The sequence below is a fragment of the Hesperophylax consimilis genome, chromosome 7 (genome assembly GCF_061612785.1).
Source record: "Hesperophylax consimilis isolate HC1 chromosome 7, BYU_Hcon_1.0, whole genome shotgun sequence".
Classification (NCBI taxonomy): Eukaryota; Metazoa; Arthropoda; class Insecta; order Trichoptera; family Limnephilidae; genus Hesperophylax; species Hesperophylax consimilis.
This window is the reverse complement of record NC_142842.1, coordinates 18060298-18081471: the sequence shown is the minus strand read 5'-3', so window position 1 is coordinate 18081471 and position 21174 is coordinate 18060298. Positions and strand designations below refer to the sequence as shown.

Genomic DNA, 21174 nt, shown 5'->3' with positions numbered 1-21174 from the left:
TTGTAGATATCCATTCTTATTAAAGTAATCTGTTTCACAGCTATTCTATTTGACCTTTGTATTTATTATTGGATTGAAATATTGCTACGTTGACAGGTGATAGTGGGAGTACTGATCCTTTTTCGTGAAAACTGCTAACAAATGAATCATATTTTTGTAATTATTGAAAAGAGGTAATTTACGTCCGTTTTCAGTAACTTGATTTGGCCATTAAGTCGGCTGAATTATCTGCGAGGGAACATAAAAAAAATCATAAACAACTCCGAGTCTAGACAGTCCCTTCATAGCGGAAGCATAAATCATTTACAAAACGCTACACCGCCATTAATTATGCTGTTATAATGAAAACGATATTTCCATATCCACTTGCTGTAGGTACGAGAAAGTAACGTGAAAAATAAAGCACGAAAGTTCTTACTGTGACAGAGTATAAAAGGCGGCGTGGGTTACGGGGGTGAGTTATGAGCTTGCGAGGTGTTCCGGGCTAATTTTCTCTTTGGGGTTTCTTCTATCAACCTCTCTCTAGTTAGGCTACTCTTACAGGGGATGATGGAACGTTGCTGTAAGCACGCAATTTGCACTCGGGAACTATTGTGGTGTATATTGAATGTAAAAATATGTTTCTTTTTGCGATACAACAAAAGCTTTTCTAAAAGCACGAAAGAGTCGGAATTATGGCATCCCCACTTTACGGTAATTTTGTGAGTACGTACACTTAGTATGGTAGTAATTTGTAAATGCACATTTTTAAAGCGATCACCATTCCAAATCTTGACACCTAAAAATGATAGTGAATATACTTTATAATCGCTAAAAACTTGATTTGTATTTGTATTTGTTTTCAATAATTTTAATGTGAATCAACCGGTTTACTTAGAATGGTATTGTAACTTGATGTATGATATTTGGAGAAAGTAACCAAAAGCGTAACTACGTATCGAAAGGAACACGAGGGTAAGTTGCTGATTTCCGTAGTAATTAGTGAACCTGAATAATTTATCAGTCCTTAAAAACATTCACTAAATTATAATTTAATTTTAAGTTGTTTTAATGTAATCAAAAAGTCAAAGATAGATAAAAGATAATACGTTTATACAAAAGTTTAAAAGAAAAATGGTAACAGTAAAGTGAGTTAAGGCTATTCATAAAGACAAGAATAACGCGTTAGACAACGCACAGTATTATTTAATTTCAAACCCAAATGATAAATCTCAACCCTTTAAGGTGTGGATACAAGTGAAGCACATAGTTGATGACATCGTTAAGACCACTAGGTTCCTGTGAAAGTTTGTGATCATTTGCTGTCTCGACTATATTCTCCATTCTCAGTCGTTGTGAGTGTAGCCTGTGTAGGTGTCTTTTCATTTTACATCCCTCCTTGCAAAAGTTTAAAAGGCTCGTATTTCGTAGAGATTTCAGTCGTATTTTAAAAACGTTGAATGTGTTTGTGTGCAAGCAGGCATTCATTTGCAAGTTTGTGAACATCTTGTAAAGGAAACTCCTTCTATTCACAGGAAAACAAGTTTAAAATTAAAAGGGTGTATTAAGCATTCACATTTGAATTTTTGCAGATGCTCCATGGAAAAATACTTGCAAGACTTTTAGTCGCGATAGTGAGGCAAAGCGGGGGCTCTAATTAGCTGTTGGAGAGCACAGAGCCAGAGGGGGGCCGCGATTGCATTGCTAGCCGAGTGGGCAAGGGGTAGGTTGGTAGCGGCGCGGTAGTGGGGTGGCGCCACCCCCGGGTAGTTTGCCAAGTTTATGTAAACTCGCTCGCGTTTGGGGTAAATTACGTGAAGAAAATTAATATTTACTTTGCCCGCAGAAGTTTGCCGTAAATTTTATCCGATCCGAACAAATGCCAAGCGCAATTTATTGCTTTGATTATGAATGGATATTTTTTGCGACGCACGCTTATATTAACCATTTTGTAAAGAAATCCGTAAGCTGGTAGCAGCAATACGGATTATATATGCCGGCGAATAACTCTCCTTTTGTACCCTAATACCAGTACACGGTTAAGGCTTAGGTATTTACTTCGGGTTTTTTACATTCCAAAGGGACAAATCATGACCTATACTTACCTACTCAATATATTTAAAAAAAATGTGAATTCTACATTTTTACTATGGTAAGCACAAGCTATTTTCAAATAATTATTTAAAAGAAATAAATAATCACTTCTGCTTTATTTTCATAATGTACCTAATCATAATATGGCTAACTGTCGTTAAAATAAAAAAATGTCCATTAATTTTTATTTTTATTTTATTTATTTTTAAAATTCATGATAAAACATAATTTTTATTTATTAAACCACCATACTAGGCGACTGTCTGTTTCATGGTGACAAATGGAATATAGTTATGTGAGATCTAGTGTGAACATATCAACTAAATAAATAAACGTGTTGAAAATAGGAAGGATTACAGTAGAAATTTTATAGCGGAAACAGAAAATATAAAACAGAAAACAAAAAATAAAAAATAATAAAGAAGAAAAACAAATGCTATTATAAAATAGAAAAGAGAAAAACGAAAAAAAATAATAAAGAAGAATAAGACATACTATTATGCAGGATTGGATCATATACATAACTCTTTTTTTTAGTTGTGTATGTGTGCATGCATGTATAATGTATAAGCGCGTAAATACAAGTATACACACATGCATCCACGCACACACATATTAATATACATAGACGCATACATATTCATACGCATATATACATACTTACGTATATGTACATACTTATTTATTCACACAAAAATTTTACCGACGTTTATAACATTATCTGAGTATAAGAAACAGCTACTAACACTATCATATTCACTCATCAAAAAGTCGGCAAGCTTCTTTCTGAAAGTGTGATATTTGGCTATTGACTTTATCAATTGAAAAAATATTAAATATTTTAGGAGCAAGAGAATTAAACTGTGACTGTGCCATTAATTAATAACATTTTAATTACATTATCTTTCAATTCAATCCAAGTAAGTTTCAATTTAATTTGGTAAACATGATGATTTGATAAACTGCATCCATTGAGTGATCTTATTCAAATGTAATTGTGAAACGTATATTCTACATAAACGATTCAAAGGGATGTTTACAAATTAAAAGATTTTTTTTCTCGCAGCGGGGATAATACCCTTTACACATAATAATGATCTATTAACGTGTATTCACACGCACGCATACAAGTCCTCGATAAAGGGTATAGGCATAATATTATTTTCTACCCTTAGAAATCAAGAGTTTCCATTCAAAGTCTACATTCTTGAATAATTTCTTCAAAGCATAATCATAACAAAACAACAATGGCTCTGAGGGCTTTCAAGCAGAGAATCAGTCCTTTCCTCGAGAGAAAATTCTCTTGGGGTTAGTATAACCTCGTTGAATTTAACGTTTCAAAGATCCAATCATGTCTGATTACGACTAAAGAGGATCGAAACGATTATCTATTCTCCTTACGATAATCTTCCCAACAAGTCTTCCGTTGACATGCTCGGTGCAACTCATAGTGACGGCACGGGTGCTCCATCAATCCACATCCAAGTCCGTTTGAGATTTCCCTCACTTAATAACGAACGGCTTAGGTAGAAATGACGTCCTTATTCTATGGGTATATAATGCAAGGTTATCTGAACAATTAGCGTCATTGATTCCTTTGGTACCGTTGTATAGTCGAGAGGCAAGCCAACCGCTAGATCACTTGTAAATAAAAACATTTTCAGGTGAGAACGGGTCGTTTTTACGACTTGTTTTTGTGTTCCTCATTATGCTCATGGCTTCCTGCAATACAAATAATGTTACTGTAGGTTGACTTTAAAGATTTTTTTTGTTTTTAAATATTATGTTTTAAAATAGCTAGTTAATGACACGGACGTGTCAAAACCGGTCGCTAATTAATAAAATTTATACGTAACAAATGTACATTGGAATAATAAAACTCATTAAAAACAAAAATGTCTAGAAATTGTTACATAGTGAATGCCAAAGATATACAAAAAATTGACTTTAAAGAATCTAAGTAATGATTAATGATTACTGTATAAACGGTATCTTCTTTAATATCATTACCTGTATGTTTTTAATTACATTAATCGTCAACATTAATTGTCAATCAGACGGCCTGCTCTCAATTTTTAACAGGCCGATTGCCATCTCTAATGCACAAACGCTAAGTAGGCATGCTGAGTATGTTCCACAGGTATTTTAATGCAGTCTGCTTTAAGGAGCTAGCAGCATTGATCCCGGTGCACAGGTGAAACTCGACGGACACGCGCCGAACACCGACTCACAGTTGATGTTATACTAATGGGAACGTGTCGTTTCTTCACCTCGTTGTTTGTACAAGTTGATTAGTATGTGGAAGGAGCAACGGGCATCTGTTTTTCCTACTTCATTTAATTCAGGCCTCTTCCAGACCCGCATTAATAAATCCCTTCCTTTAGCCCCTACCTTAACCCGCCTAACAAAGCCAACTCTGTATTTACACTATACAGATAGGGGCTCTATTATGAGGTGTCACGTAAAAATAAAAAAAAATAAAATCAAGTAGGAAGGTGACATCGCAAAACATACCCAGACAAATTTGAGCGAGTGTGAGAAAAATATTCAAGGCATTTTTATTAAATATGGAAATCGATTTAAATAATGATTCCAAGCTTCAATCAAGCTAAATCTGGAATTCCAATTAACGTGGATGAAAACCATTTTTTACTACGATAAAAGTTTGACTTTAATCCGATGTCTTACGGCCGACGTGTGACGTCACCCCTCGCCCTTTACTTTACTTCCTTTCCCTCGGGAGAGACCGGTGGGAGTTCGCAAAAGTCAGTAGAATTCATTTAATAAGTAGAATTTATTACTGGGAATTTGTCCACCTACTTTATAAACGCCGAATTCCACAGTAACTTGCCAAATTAACTTCGTTTTTTATTGAATTCCTTGAGAGGATTTTTCCATGGCGTTCCTTCAAGGAGTCGAAGTGTCACATTTATTACTCAATATAGTTATATTTTATTAAGTCGATTTCTGGTTTTATCCCTTCACAGCACTAAGAGAACACGCTGCGCATATAAATAGTAGATATAGGTCCCGATTCAGATGATTGATTTTAACTGGATCGGTTATGCGAGTTATTACGGAATTCCGTCGCATTTTATGTACGAGGTTATTTATCTTGTCCGAGGACCGGCACAATCTTGAATTTTTTCTTTCCATAAGGAAAAAAATAATTGATAAAGATTGCCAGAAGAATAAAATGTGTACTGAGTTTTGATGAGATATCCAATACGTGTTCGGAAAACCATTCCTTTCCTTAGTGAAGATTTTCAATTGAATGAGGAAGCTGGCTACAAAAGTAATTAATTTATTGTTGGTTGTAAACATGGATGTTATATGTCTAACTTATAAATAGTATTCTCTTTAATAATTTTATTATTTTTTAATGTTTAAATATTAAGTAAGTAGCACTTTTTGTTATGTACACAGAACAGCAAAATTTTTAAACCTATCAACTAATATTGCTATTTAGCAACTCTTGTCTCTCTCAAAAGATCAGTTGTTTATAATTTTGCCGTTATAATTGCAAATATATTTCTAAATAACTGCATGATCAAATGCAAGTTGACGTAATCTATAGTACAGACTTCTAAAAAGCGTTTGATAAAATTGATCACAGTGTTCTTTTATCCAAACTACATATCTCTGGGAATTCACTGGGATTTGTATCGATGGTTAGTCTCCTATCTCAAGGAGTAACAATTAATGGCTTCACTTCTGAGATTATAAATATACCTTAAGGTGTGGCCTAAAGAACTCATCTGGGACCGATGCTGTTTACAATTTTGATCAACGACCTTATAAAATGCTTTATTTATGCGAATGTTCTACTCTTCGCAAAAGATATGAAAATATTTCTTCCTATTAATTCTATTAATGACTGCTACAAATTAAAAGAAGATCTTTTAAAACTTAATGCCTACTGTATTATCGATCATCTCAACATGAATACCTACTTAATTTATAGTATTGTTACAAATATATCGTGTATAATACCTATTCTGTTATATGGTTGTGAAGAAAGCCCTTAAAATGTTAGGATAGGAAAATAAATCATTAATATACAATCACTAAAAAAATATATTTTTCTTATTTTCGCTGTCATCTTAAATTTTTTTCACACTTACGTATTACTCAATATAATATTCACATTAAGCACATTAAAACCATCCAAAGGTAATTAGTCTATCATTTAATTTTTTAGATAAATATTGGTAACCATGAGCAGTTTGATGGACTATTATGTGCTAAAGCCATTCAAAACTATAAGAGACTCCGCATATATAATATATCTCCATAAAATTAAGAATGGCTTTATTGATTGTTCACCTCTTTGGTCGGTTAATTTTATAGTCCCGAGCTTCAGAACTAGAAAAACATCATATTTTCATCTTTATAAATGTTCTCTAATCTCAGACAAAACGCGTTCATATTCAGAGTGTGTAACTTATTTAATAAGAGTTGTAATGATATGTAGATATTTTCATATACTTTTAGAACTCTTAAGAAATATACTTTAGCTAGCATTAAATTATTTTTGATAACTCACTGCAAGTTATCATGTTGTTGCTATGAATCCTGCCAGTTGCATGGCATTCAATTTATAAACATTTGTTCAGTTTAGTTGTAGTATTATTGCGGTTGTTAGTGTAGCGAGGATTATTTTAATATATTTCTGTATTAATTTTGTGTTTTTATATAATTTTTTATTTAATATTTATACTTTTGTATATATTTTTTTAAAATAGTTTATCCCACGGGATGCCCTAGTTTTAATCTAATACCCTTAGTTTTTCGTTATAATTTTATAGATGTAAAAAAATGTTTTGATTTTCCAAAAAAATAAAGACGTTGTTGATAAAGAAAGATCATCTTATACATCTTAATTATAAAAAGGTCTTATTTATAATGATTTATTTTTGTGGTGTTATGCCGTTTTGCGTTACCTCCTTCTTCAGCCAACGTTTTAGACAGCATTACACTATCCATCATCAGGGTAGATGTGAACACTGGAGGGCAATTTGAAATGTTGCCTAAAGAAGGAGATAGTGCAAACACGGCATATTACACCAAAAATAAATCACTATGATAATTTTGGAAGTGTTAATCTCAAATCATATCAGGACTTATTTAGGTTATTTTTTAAACAATGATAAATGTATTTTTAGTAATATGGCTTTAAAATATTGCAAGAACAAAGCGCAAATAAAAACGGTGCAATACAAATCATCGAAATATTATAACTATTAACACACATGTTTTGAAGTGTTATTTGATGATATTATAGTTTTCAAAATAACTTACTTAAATACTTCAACACGAATGAGAAAATATTTAAATTTTAGCTAGTCGAGCGGGTTCCTAGTACCTACTGCCTTCGAAAAAAGTTACGTTTTGGGAGAAGTTCAGGTTTTCTTTTAAGACCGGCGTCGATAGAAGTGCAAACTTTCCTCCGAGCTTTACTACTTCTTATATTCTGAGAAATTCATTGGGAAAGGGATTTGGATTGAAGGATGGAATAAATCCTCGTTGGGTGGTGGTGTTTTATTCCTGATCTTTATGTGCCGTAAAGAGGATGTTGAAATTGTAGAAGCGTTTGATTCGGATGCATTCCGGAACTTTAACGGCGCTCAGCAACCGCATTTTACTGCGGAGCCTTAAATAATAACTTCCTCTGTTTAACCGCAGCATCCTCCATTCCCGCAGGACGAGTGTTTGATGAAATGAGAAGTGGACACAAAGCGCCGAGGGCTGTTGACCCGCGGCGAAAACACATTAGCGGAACGATCGGGCCATTTGGACGGGACGGTTTATTTTTAAATTTGATGACACTTTTGAAAAATGTACCTTTGTGGGAAAAACGAACATTACAAACAGCTTTTTGCAAAGAGCAGGAACATTATGAAAACAATATATTTGATTAACATACAAAGCACCTGGCACTTGCTGATACTTTGGGAATTAAATGATGGCGGCCGACACAGTCCAAATTCAGACAAAAATCTACATCGTAAGTTATTTTAATTTATACAAACGATAAATTAAATCCAATTTTACAGATATAGTACCCAATTGAATTTTAGGTAAAATATTTTTTAATGAGGAAGATAATACTGTTGTAGATTTTTTCAATATTTGAATTTGTCAAAAAAAAGTATTAGGTGGATGGATTATTGGAACAAAAACGAGGTTGTGTGGGAAGGGAAACTGATTTATAAGTATGGATGGCAGTGGGGTATTTTAGTTGTGTTAGGTGATTGTAATTTCAGAAATTAATCCAATAAAGGCGTTAAAAATGGAACAGACTTCGTAGGTAGGTAAACAAAAATATGTAATAAAAAAAATCCAAATGAAACAAGCGCCCGGGTTGCCGGCATTGACACTGAATAAACAAGAGAGCATGAAAAACTGTTATCAAACAAATATATTTCCATTCAAAAACCGTAAAGGTATACCGTAAATACGCAAACATATCCATGAATATGACGGACCTAATTTTAATTTTGAAAAAAAAAGAATTGCATATTGAGTTAGTTCATTTAAAATTTTACGTATATAAACTAATATGTACATGGTTACATTTCGTCATTCATAAAAATATATTTTTGGTATTAACTTAACAACTTTCAGAATTGGGATCAAAATAGATGCTTTCCATGTGTTTGGAAATTGACCACTTCTTAATGATTCATTTATAATATTCAGTAGATGAGGTCATATCAACACATTAATACTCATTCCATCTGGACTCTCTCTTGATTTGGTGCTGTTAAAAGATACCTTTCTTCAATCTCTTTAAACACAAGTTTTTTTTCTCGGTTAAGCCGAATATTTCTCACGTGACTGTCTTTTTTCAGTATTGGTATACTCTGATATAACTCTATTATGCTATTTGCAAAATATTTTTTGAATCAGTTCTGTACCCTACCCTGTATCTGTTTGGGAAATTCAATATCATATTTCATCCTTTTACCTCTATGTTATGCAATTCTTTAAAAATTATCAGATATGCTGAATGAATTAATGTCAACACACATATCCGGGTATAATAACAAGAAAGTCACTTCTGTTTTGTATAGAGTCCATTAAGCCGACGTTTAATGACCACTTTACAAAACCCTTTACAGAATATTGATAATCTCTGTGCTCGCCCCGAGGGAAACGGGCTAAATAGATTGTTAAGGCCACGTATAATGAAGGTTCTCCAAACTCCTCACTTTTTAATTGAATAGTTCTAGTAACACGCCTCGACACCCGCAGGCCCTTTTAAGTTTCCCCCCTCATGTTTTGTAACACCCGCATCCCTGAACTCCATCAGCAACCTTCCCAGCCTTCCCCAAACCAACCACCTCCAGTCCTTAGTCCTACTTTCTGCCGATCCGGATTTAATGGTGAGGAAAACCATTACTTAAACCTGGAATTATATGAATAGATGTACACAAAATTATGTCTGTTGCTCACTTCCAGGAAAAACTTAACATAACATAATATATTTAATGTATTTCTTGCGCAGTCGGTAACCAATGTATGGGTAGGTACGTAAATATCTTTGAAATATACCAAAAGCTTTCTCGAGAAATAAATTCGATGTTGGGAGATTATTTGGGTCGGAGACGATTTTTTGTGTATTTTTTCCTTTGATGTAGTTCACATATTGTATACGGTACTTAAAATAAATTAAATAAAACATCATTCTATAAGCTTCCGAGAATTCTTTTAGATTAATTTTACTTCCGTAAAGTTGTATCAACAAGAACTGGTAAAAGGAGTATCATGATTAATCTTATTATGCGCTGTTGCGCTTCTTTCTTCTAAAGCCAACTTAAAATTTCAAATCATATCTGCTAAAAGGATGGTTACTTTTAATTTTTATCTTATACAAAATAAAGTTGACTACTTGCTACAACACGGCCCAAGCTAGCGCAGCAAGTAGGAAATATATATGAACTAATTGCAAAACATTATTGAAGAAAAATATAATACTAATAATAATAATAATAATAATAATAATATTTTATTCCAGGATGTGGGGAGGTTTGTGCAATCCCACACGTCCCATATAGATATACATTTTTTTTTGTACAATAGATATAATAAATTATCAAATAAAAAAATTATCAAATAATTAAAATTAAAAATTATCAAATAATAAATATAAACGAAATATGAAACAGAACAATTCACAGAAAAATAAAACAGATAACGGTCACAACCAGGAATCGAACCCAGGATCTATTGTCTTACTGGGACAGGCGTCTTAAACCACTCGACCATTGGGACCTATTTATTAAACGTCATTTGTCGATCTCGAATTTCATATTCAGAATTAACAATTTCATCTTGCAACTAATTTTTCCCATATTTTTGGCACCCACCTTTTTAATTGCAAAACTCTCTTATTTTACGCTGAATACTCGCCACCGATATACTATGATTTTAGGTTCCTAGGTTTTATTCTATTTAATTTTGTTACATCCAAAAAGATACAGAAAACATACTCACTTCATGACAGTCTGAATTACCCAAATCAACGAAATTATTTTAACCTTAAAGGTTATTCCAATCATGAATTATGAAGCCTTGAAATAATATACATTTAACTATTTAAGCGACATAGACTAGTGACAGGGGTTTGCTCGACGCTCACATTTTTTTTCTGATGAACGTATTACTAAAATCTCAAATGTTTCTAGAAACAAAACCCCGTGAAAAGATCGATTTTCTAGGCCTGGTAGGGCAAAGTCGACCGTAGGTTGCTCCGAATATTGTTTTATACGACTTCATCACTTATGTTGTTAAGATTCACACTTTATTTTAGAGATTTGATAAGGCAAATTCAACCTCAGTTCTGTCCAATACACCAGGGCCGCGCGTCGCATATTTTTGTGCACGGCTGCTTCACTTACGACGTTAATATTCTAGCTATATTTTAAGGTATTGTCTCATCTTAGTTTCATATTTTTCACTTGTTCAGTAAGATTTCTACAAGAGTGCTAAAACTCAAGCAAAGCCAAGTAGTAACTGGTACATTATAATATGTATGAACTACCTATGTACTGTACATTCTTCGTTTTCGATCAGATAAAGAATCAAAATTATTTGTTTTTTTTGCAATTTTTACATCAAAGCTTACAAATTACTAATTAATTATAGCTTATATCCGATTTTTTTGCCTAATGGACTCCTTCAATACAGCATCAATTGCTTCAAGTATTTACTGCAAGGTAGCAACACATCGTAAAACATTCAAATAATATTTTCGCACAGCAACGCAAAAATATCCACTTTCTTAAATTAAGATGAAATGCCCAAAATGTTTAACATATTTCCAAGTTATATCAAAAATTGCAAATTCCCAAATAGATTCAGATATATGCTAAAAATATTGCTTATAAGTAGAAATAATTTATACTATTCATCACTATCAATTAATCGGTTTTATTCAATAATATGTAGATTTAGTGCTATTTTAGATTACGTGTGGCAATAATAATAATCTGAATATTTTATAATGTAACAATATTTTGTACATTTATATATTAATTATAGATGTACATAATATTGTTAGTATTATGTTTATTTATAATTAACAATATTATGTATATTTATAATTAGTAATATATTATTTATATCTGTTTACACTGTAATTGCTCATGTACATCCTTTTGAAAAACTTCTTAATTGCTGTTTAACGGGATAATACTTTAAAAAACAATAAAAAAAAATAAAAAAAAAGATGAGAAAACAATCTAGCGATTTTGTAAATTTGAATCTCTTTATCATATAATGTAGCTATATATTTAAAGCATCTGGGTATGGGGTTCGGATTAGCTCGGTATAATCTAGATCCAGAAGGATCAACCTTGAAAAAGTGATTCTATAACATCGGGGATTAGTTTTATTCCGTCCGCCTTCGGCAAACATCTTGATTAAAACTTTTCTTCTTTTGGGGGATGGAATACAGAAAAATATTTGCATGGAAGAAAGACAGCCACTACGGGGAAATGAATAACGGGATCGGAGGCCCCGAGATGTGCGCTAACTCAAAACTCCAATTTTCGAGATGACTGAGCCAAAAAATTAAGATCTTTTAATTAAAACTCTGCAAGTAGGTCCGTTAAGTCAACACATTTAGTATAAAAAGCTTAGAGCTAAAAAAATATCACTTTTCTGTACAGTCGGTCATTCTTCGCTACTTTAGATATAGGGTGGTGAAAAGTTGCCGAAAAAATTGTTTTTCGCTCGTTAATAATAATAATATTAAATAAAATTATTTGCAACAGATTATTATAAATTTCTGCATCATGCTTAACAAAGAGGTCTCTGCTCAGCTATACATTCTGGACCCGGTATGCAACTGGTTATCGGCAGTGTCTATAACATATAATACACACATATGAACATAACAAATAATTCAAATAATATTTTAAAAAGTTCACATTAAATCTAATAAAATTCAAATTAAAAACTCAACCACAAAAACTTAAACACAAATAGGTAGATATCCCTTTCAATATGCGTTTATATATAAATTCAACCAATTTTATAGCACGACATCGATGCCAATATTCTAATAGACAGTGGTATTTCGTACAAAAGTTTTTATTGAGGAATATAATCTTCAAATACAGCAGTTTTATGTTTGGGGAGAACAAGTAAAGATAGTCACTGGACCACTGCAGTCTGTTAGGCAGGAACCTTTGAATTCATCAAACTGCATATTTGAACATTTGATGAAAATAGTTTGTTTTTTTTTTTGTGTGTCCATAGTCCAATATTCAAAGAAAAAGACTGTCAATAATAATCTTACCTAATTTATCTGATATATAATCTCTTATATTATACAACAGACGGAGCCTCGAATAGCACCACTGTGACATGTTTTTAACGTGTTCCTTATACCTCAATTTACAGTCCATCATTAATCGAAGGTTGTGCGCAGAATCAATAGAGGGAACAGCGGTTTCATGTATTTCTACAACATGTCCTCCATTCCTTAAGCATGATATTTTTGCTTAATTCCCATTAATAAAGCAACAGTTTTTAGAGGATTGAAAAGTAACGCGTCCTCTTGTGCCCATGTGCAAACTCTACATAGGTCACTATTTACTATATCCACTGCTACTTAGGCGTTACTTGCCTTGAACGATAAATATAATTATGTCATCAGCATAAATATACAATCTACGGTGTTCAATAGGTCATGCATCATGTCAGTTATATATAAAGCAAAAAGAAATGGCCCTAGCATCGATCCCTGCACCTAACATCTTATGAATATTTTAGAGCCCCAATTCCTGCAAACTATGCGTCGGGTTCTGTCTTTTAAGTAACTCTGAAACCATTTTATTGGATCACCGTTATAACCAAAGTAACGAATTGTGAAATAAGCAATGGAATGCTCAGTAGGTTAAATGCTTTGAGAAACCCAGAAGAAGTAATATCGAGGCTTTGCATACATCGGTGGAGACAAGAATATCATCTGTAATGCACTGTAGAACTGTTTAGTGCTGTGGCCTTTATGAAACCCCCCGATTGATGACGAGTTATAACCCCAAATGTTTGAGAGGTAGCTTACTGTTTGGTCAGTAACACAATTTTTTCGAGGATCTTGGAAAATGCTGGTAATATGCTAGTCGGTCTGAGATCGCTAAGACTAGAAATTGTTTTTTTTATTTTTAATTCGTGTTACTAAACCACTCTTCCACAGTGCTGGAACTATGCCTGTCATTAATGATTGTTAATAATGGTTAATAATGATTGTTATGGTGCTGAGTACAATCGGAAGGATAAGTTTAATAATTGTGATACTTATGCTATCGCAGAGTGATTTTGTGAAATATATGATTGAGTAAAATTGGACCGTGTTCTAGATTTTGACTGTGTTTGATAAAATGTTTATTTATGGCATCTTGGTCTTTCAAATCTGTCAGGTATATCTCAGCCTTTATCTTTAACATGAAGGCAATTTTTTAAAGATTTCCAGAATTTTTTTAGTCATCTATGTTAATGTTGATGTTTTGTTCAAAATATGCTGTTTTTTTAATTCTTTTATAGAAGAGGTTATTAGATTTTTGAATAATTGTTTGTGGAAGATAGTTTTTTGTACATTTTGGTAGTAGGTAGAGTGAAATCACAATAGAGTAAAAAGCACTTTGGTGCAATATCAAAGAGCATTAAAAAAGGGACAAAGAAGCGTCTGGAGAATAAATGAGAAATAAAGTTGAAGAAATCGGAACGTCCTAGAAAGACCTGGCACGATCGAGTGAATCAAATAAAAATATTTAAAAACAGCGTATGCCAAAATGAACGTCTCTAATAATGGTTTAAGTTTTAAACCCATTTAGTATTTTGAATAAAATTTAACTAACGTTTTAAAATATCATCTAGTTGTGTATAAAAGTGGTTTTTCACACAATTAAGACCGTAAAGTACCTATGTATCAGTGTAGGTTCTTGTTACTTGTGTCTTTTGTATTTACATTTTTGTTAAAGTTGTGAAACTAAAAATTACTCAGGCGGTCAAATACGACATTTATCCTGAAAAATTTCATACAAAAATGTCGATACCGGTTAAGCGCCGCCCAGACAGCATGTTGTAATATTTCAACCCTTTACGATCAGAGACACATAATCGTTGTGAATAATGTCATGTTTCTCACAATGTGGTGTCATAAATCGTTATTACATAGCGGCGGCACAAATTGTCCCGTGCCCACCCCATTCCTGTGAACGGCGGAGGGTTAAGGATATAGGGGTAGGGGGTCGCAGGGACCCCCGGGTCTCCCAGGTCCCCCCGGGTCCCCCCAGGTCCCCGGGACCGACAAAAGGTCCCACCACCGCTTGACTTGTTTGTTGTTTATGACGGCCAGCCCCTATTGTCGTTGTGAAAGCATTATTGGCCAATAAATTACGGGGCGGGCCCGCGCCATGGGTCCGCACCTTCCCCGCGCCCGGAATTATTGCAAGAACTCATCAGGTGCAATAATTAACTTTCAGTGCATTCTGCGGATGACACGGAAAATGGGACCTGCTAACGAAATTGAAGAAAAACGCTCCACAACTTTAACCGTCTAGTCGAGATTATTAGCGACAGGGTGCAACGAGATTAAGGATAACAACTTAAAGATTCTACTGAATAGTAACATTGTTTTTTTCTTTACTTTACCCTTGAAGTCGAAGAGATTATGATAATAACTTGGGTACAATGCGTTTAACAAAATAAACGATTCTAACGAAAATAAGACAACTACTGTTTTCGAGATTAAGAAAAATTACATCCTTCTTATGATGGGAACTACAAAATGCAAAATTAACAAGTAATTCTCACAATTTTTTTTTCCATTGAACTTTTTAAAATTTTATTGCATTATTTTTTTTATCTGCAATTCGTAAACTTCGCTTGTAAGTAGTTTTTATATACTTATAAAAATCACAAGAAAATTAAAAAATATATATATTATTTTATTATTTATACCCGTGAAAAATCATGAATATTCTGAATTCTTGACAAATCAGTTCCAAATTTTTATAAATGGCAATCAAAATATTTTTCTGTTAAAAATATGATATTATAGATAGTTACCTACTTTATCGCTTGCCTGAATTCTGTAAGAACATACACTTACAATTTTGAAAATAATTACACATACATTTAAAGCAATGTTCTAGAGTTCATTGAACTGGAGTTACAGACAGAAATTGAACATAAAATCACAATAAATTATGGAATATCGAGGCAAACGGATCTTTTTTATTAAATATCTTCAAATATTTGAATTTCTCTTATGTTTTCCAGTATGAATTTATGAATGGGGTGGAATCTAGGAAATGGACATTATTACACTTTCCGACATACGGTCGAGCTGAAACTCGGTCGATGACAATGCATTCTATCATATTTGTGGTAATCACACGTTAATAAATACGCATTTCTCTCAAATTGGATGTCATTATGGCAGTTAATATACGAAATAAACATCAGTCGTACCCATTTGGATTTAACACAGCTGTTAGCACGGTTGACTCCAATCCCCGGGGTGGAAGGTTTTATCCCCAATCGAACCAAAAAAAAGACATTTTAAAGGTTCACAGTGGTTAAGAGCCAGTACCTGGGAAGGAAAGTTTATTCTTCATTTAAATAAAAATAAAATGTATTATACTAAAAAGACTTTTTCATTAGGCGATGAATACTACATTTTCTTCACATTTTCATGCAAGAAAGGTAACAAAGGAACAAAAAATTAAAAGAAAATTTCAATCGCATTAATATCATCCCTGCATTGATAGAAAACAAACTGAAAATATAAACACTAAACTATTTTGCAAGAATGTGAATGATGATTTATGTTCTTGCATTGTGAGTTTCTATTTTTTCCTTAGATACCATATTTTTCATGGTATAAAGCTGCTATCATTTATTTTTTTAATTTCCATGATTGATTGCATATTTTTACAATCGATTTGAATAAACGACTGAATGACAGCCTCCTGTCTCCTTGATGGCTTCATAGAATAATGTACAGAATATCTACCTTTGAAATGTTTAGAGCACACTCTATATTATTTCAGCGCTTTAAATCAAACGGAATTTTATTCATGAATCCTACACGCAGAAGAACGATCCCGTTAAAAAAGCGATAGCATGCCAAATTTCTAGTTTTATTTTTCCTAATATGAGTCATTCAGAATATATCGAGAACATGTGTTCTTTTCCTAATAAATATGATGACGGAACGCGATAATATCAGTATTTGTATGAATACGTGCTCTGCCATCCTCATAAAACATTCGTTTTGTCAATAAATGTTTCAATTACCTACCCATAAGCAAACGCATTGTTATCTACATTAATTTGAAGAGACGAATCTTTTATTAATGTTTAACCATTTAAAGAAACTATTGCGTCCAGCCTGCGGTTCGAGATGTGCGAGTATATCTAGAAGTTAAACTACAACGTAAGAATCTCCAATAAATTAGTTACACTTATCTTCTTGCATAAAACAAACTATAAAGCATTTAAGCGACCCTTTCCGATCCAATTCCTTTATAAATTTTCGAATATTTTCTTATTTTATTGACGACGAGACGTAGTAAATATCCGTAAATCACACTTGCGTGAGATTAACTAACATATCAAAACGCTTTTACGGCGTCACTGAACCTCAACACTTATTTATAAAACAGTATGTGGCATCGTTAAATAATTATTGTACAACAACGCTATATATCAAATGATAACGATACTTTGCGCGCTAAAGGGGCGCCATAAATCAGCCCTTAAATAAGATTTCGGCCAATTCCGCGATCCGTCATATCGCATTTTATGTAGACTTCATACATTTTTAATTTAATGATTTTCTTTCCTCACAAGTTTTGTCGCTGTCAGTGAAAGGACGTACCCACAATAACATGAAGAAGCACCATTATACTAAAAGGTAACAGACTAAACTAAACCTGCAGGTATTACAATAAGTTTTTTTTTTCGAAGGAAGCAAATACTTTGGGGTGTGACATATTGAATGAAATGTATGTTTTTTTCATAAGTTTTCTTTGCACATTTGTCGCAAAGGTGTGGTTATCTTTACCGAGATTTAAGACTCTTAAACTTAGCAAGCCATGGGAATATATAACAAAATATATTATATCATTGTAAACAATTACATCGTTTTTTAAATGCTCCATAAATTAATAAAGAAAGATTGTGTAAAAAAATCTTTTTAATTCATGTGATTTATTAAATTCCTCGTTGTGTGCTACCTACTTCCGTCGATTCTTTATTGTCAATTATTGAAATCTTACTTTGTTTTTCAAACAACATTATTTTTTGTTTCACCGTTTAATCTAATGACTCATTTTACAAACACAACTTTTTTAATTTTAATTTGATTCCCAGATAAAATAAAAGAAAGATAGAAACGTGTTGGTATATTATAATAATACGATTTGATAGCTGCTTCCTACGGAGGTTACTGCAGCAAGCAATCGAAGTGGAGCTTAACTCCGCTAAGAACTTTTATTCGGCTCATTCAAACAATCCCCTTCCCTCGATTTTTTCGAATAATCGAACTTTCTTAATTCTCAAATACCACTTGTCAAAACTTTAGTTATAGCTGGGAGAGTTTGAAGCCAATTATTTGCTCCAGGGATTCGATAATATTATTTCTTCTTTTTCGTTTGTTCGTGTAAAATCTTTGCGCTATTTCAAACGTCTTCCACGCGAAAAATATCCGCAGTGACTTTTTTTACACCTCTAAAATATTTTATGCAATTTTTTTTTGCTTTTTATATAGACATCTCAATATTGGTCTGATATTTCACAAGCGTTTTTTAACATTTTTCTTTCAATTTGTTCCTTTTATTTTCGTCAACGAAACTTTAAATACTTTACGACAAGACTCTTCAACATTCTTCCAGACAGCATAAAACAATGTGATTCAATGACAAAAAAATTTCAAAGATAATGTAAAAACTTGGATCAAAAATAAGAATAGGTGCATTCACCCAAATTCGCAGTTATTGAAGTCACCACATTATTGAGTGAATACACCTTAATACAAGTATAGGTAGGTATGTTCAAGGGTATTAGGAACTAACACGAAAAATTCTGCCTCAACACAGGCGAGCCTAGTGAGGAGGTATTTGAGAAACCTGAACTAACTACACTTTTATTTTCTTTTTACCTTCATAATATTATGTTTGTATTTTTCTGTTAATTTTATAACCTTAAAAATAAATGTTACAAATCAATCTACACCATAATATGTATTTATAGTTGTAATGTGTAAACTTTCCTAAATAAAGATATTATTATTATTATTAATTGCAGAGTTAGTTACCCACATTATACCAAACATTTCAGACTAGTTCATTTATATAAAAAATACATTTCCGACGACGATATGCAAACGTTAGCCTTCGCACGAGTCCGGCGCGGCTAGCGGTTGCATAGATGTAAACATGGTTAACAGGTATATTTACCCACATATAAATAATATCTCAAAATTTTTTTCAAGTGCAGATTTTATCTTTGCATTAATTTTTCTTTGTTCTGTAAAATCTCCATTCGAGAGTAATAAAGGATTATTAATTACAAACGTGCTGTACAACAAACTGTTTATGTTTATTTTTTTAAATTAAATTGATACATTTACTTCAACTACGTTATTATATTAATATAATACACTTATCAATCTCTATTTTACAACTTTCAGTATGAACAAAGTTACTACAGATTGCTCTATAAATACTTTCGTGGTACCCTAACTATTTATTATATACAAAATTTATATTTTGAACAAAAAAAACTCACTATGAAAAAATGTATTGTACCTGCTTATGTCGTTCATACTCGGCTTATTATGTTATGTACTATGCACTTACTCCTGAACAATGCCTTCTAGAAGTGAATAAATAAATATATTCATGTTTGTATTTATTTAAATACAAACTTGCTGAACACTGTTAAATGTTTTTCTATTGGTCTGAATATGTTCTGTATATATATACACAAAGACATAAACATACAGGTTTCGAAACAAGGGATTTGTTCTGTATATATACACATAGATATGAACATACAGGTTTCCAAACAAGGGATTTGTTCTGTATATATACACATAGACATGAACATACAGGTTTCCAAACAAGGGATTTGAGTCACGTCAAGGGGAATGCAAGTATGAATAAGTCACTGAACTAGCTTTATTTGAACAGAAAATCTCGCTGGGAAATATTGACCCGTCTCATATTCCGTCTGGTAAATGGTGACCGCGGTGATCGACCGGTGAAAAGCGCATTCACTTAACATATTTTATACATTCCGTATTCCGCAGCGCTAACTCCTAACAACAACTAACAACTCCAGAGTAAATCTTTATACGCATTTGCATAAACCCGTTAACGGAAAAGAGAGAGTAAACTTCCGTTGAATTTTTTGTTTGTCTAAATGAACAATTTTGCAACGGGTTTAAACCTATAACTACTGTTAATGCCAACTACTAGCTTTAATTTAATTAAAACTTTAAAAACACGCTCCATATGCAACGTTGTAAAAAAGAAAAAGAAATTTTAAAGTTCTAGAAGCGAGCATTTTTCATATCTGATTCTTGCTTGGGAGTTTTAGAAAGCATAATGCATCTTCTGATAGTATTATTATCTGTTATTCTTAATGTACAGTATATAATTGTTGTAAACGAAAGTGGCACCCTCTCTCATTTAAAAAAATAACCATTGAAGTTTGAACCCGCAAAAATATTGAATGAGAAAATTTACAAAACTTGGAAATTCTCAATTTCAAAAAACTTTTACATAATTTTCCGACCATTTTTTCCAATTTTCAGAAAAATGTTTTCAATAAAATAACAAACTTTTTTTTAACAAAATCAAACAAATAAATCCACCCTTTTTCCGACTACTTTTCCAAATAAAAATTTCCGACTGTCCAATTATCCCAGAAGATTTTTTTAGAATAATAAAAATTTCCGACAGGGAAAAAAATTCAAATATTATCGAAAAGATAAATAAATTCCTAACCTATTTTCCGACCAATTTTATCAGAAAAAAAAAAAAAAAAAAGAAAATTTCAACCACAAATTTTTCAACATGAAATATTTACAAACTTACAATACTAAAAAGATAAATATCTAGCAAACTGTCGGGGTTTTTTTCCGATGACTGCTGCCAGTGGATCGCCGGATATTATTTTTCTTAGAAACCGGCTATTTTTGGAATTGGTACCTTTTGACTTTTTACTATTTGAAAATTTAGACTGTGCCTATGAACAAAAAATGGTGACCGGATAAATCATCAAAATGATAATTCATCACATCTTTAAAAAGTTATATAAAGTCATGGAAAGTGATGAAACAAAAACTATATTAACTGGGTTAAGTAGGTTAGGTTAGGTTAGGTTAGGTTTAAATTTTTTTTTCATCGTTTTTAATGGCTTTATATCACTTTTAAAAGGTATGTTGAATAGTCACTGTGTTGAGTTATCATGGAGCCATATTAGTTAAACGTTCAAAAATGGTTATTATTTGGATAGAAAAATGAATAGATTTTTGAACGCATCTGATAGTATTATTACGCTAGCGTCTAGACGGTC

General features: G+C 32.4%; 1 protein-coding gene across 2 annotated transcripts in view; it reads right to left on the bottom strand.

The window, feature by feature from the left end:
* Lar (tyrosine-protein phosphatase Lar) overlaps positions 1–21174 on the bottom strand; it is a 538153-nt gene that overhangs the window by 365976 nt on the left and 151003 nt on the right. The gene's annotated exons all lie outside the window — the stretch shown is intronic.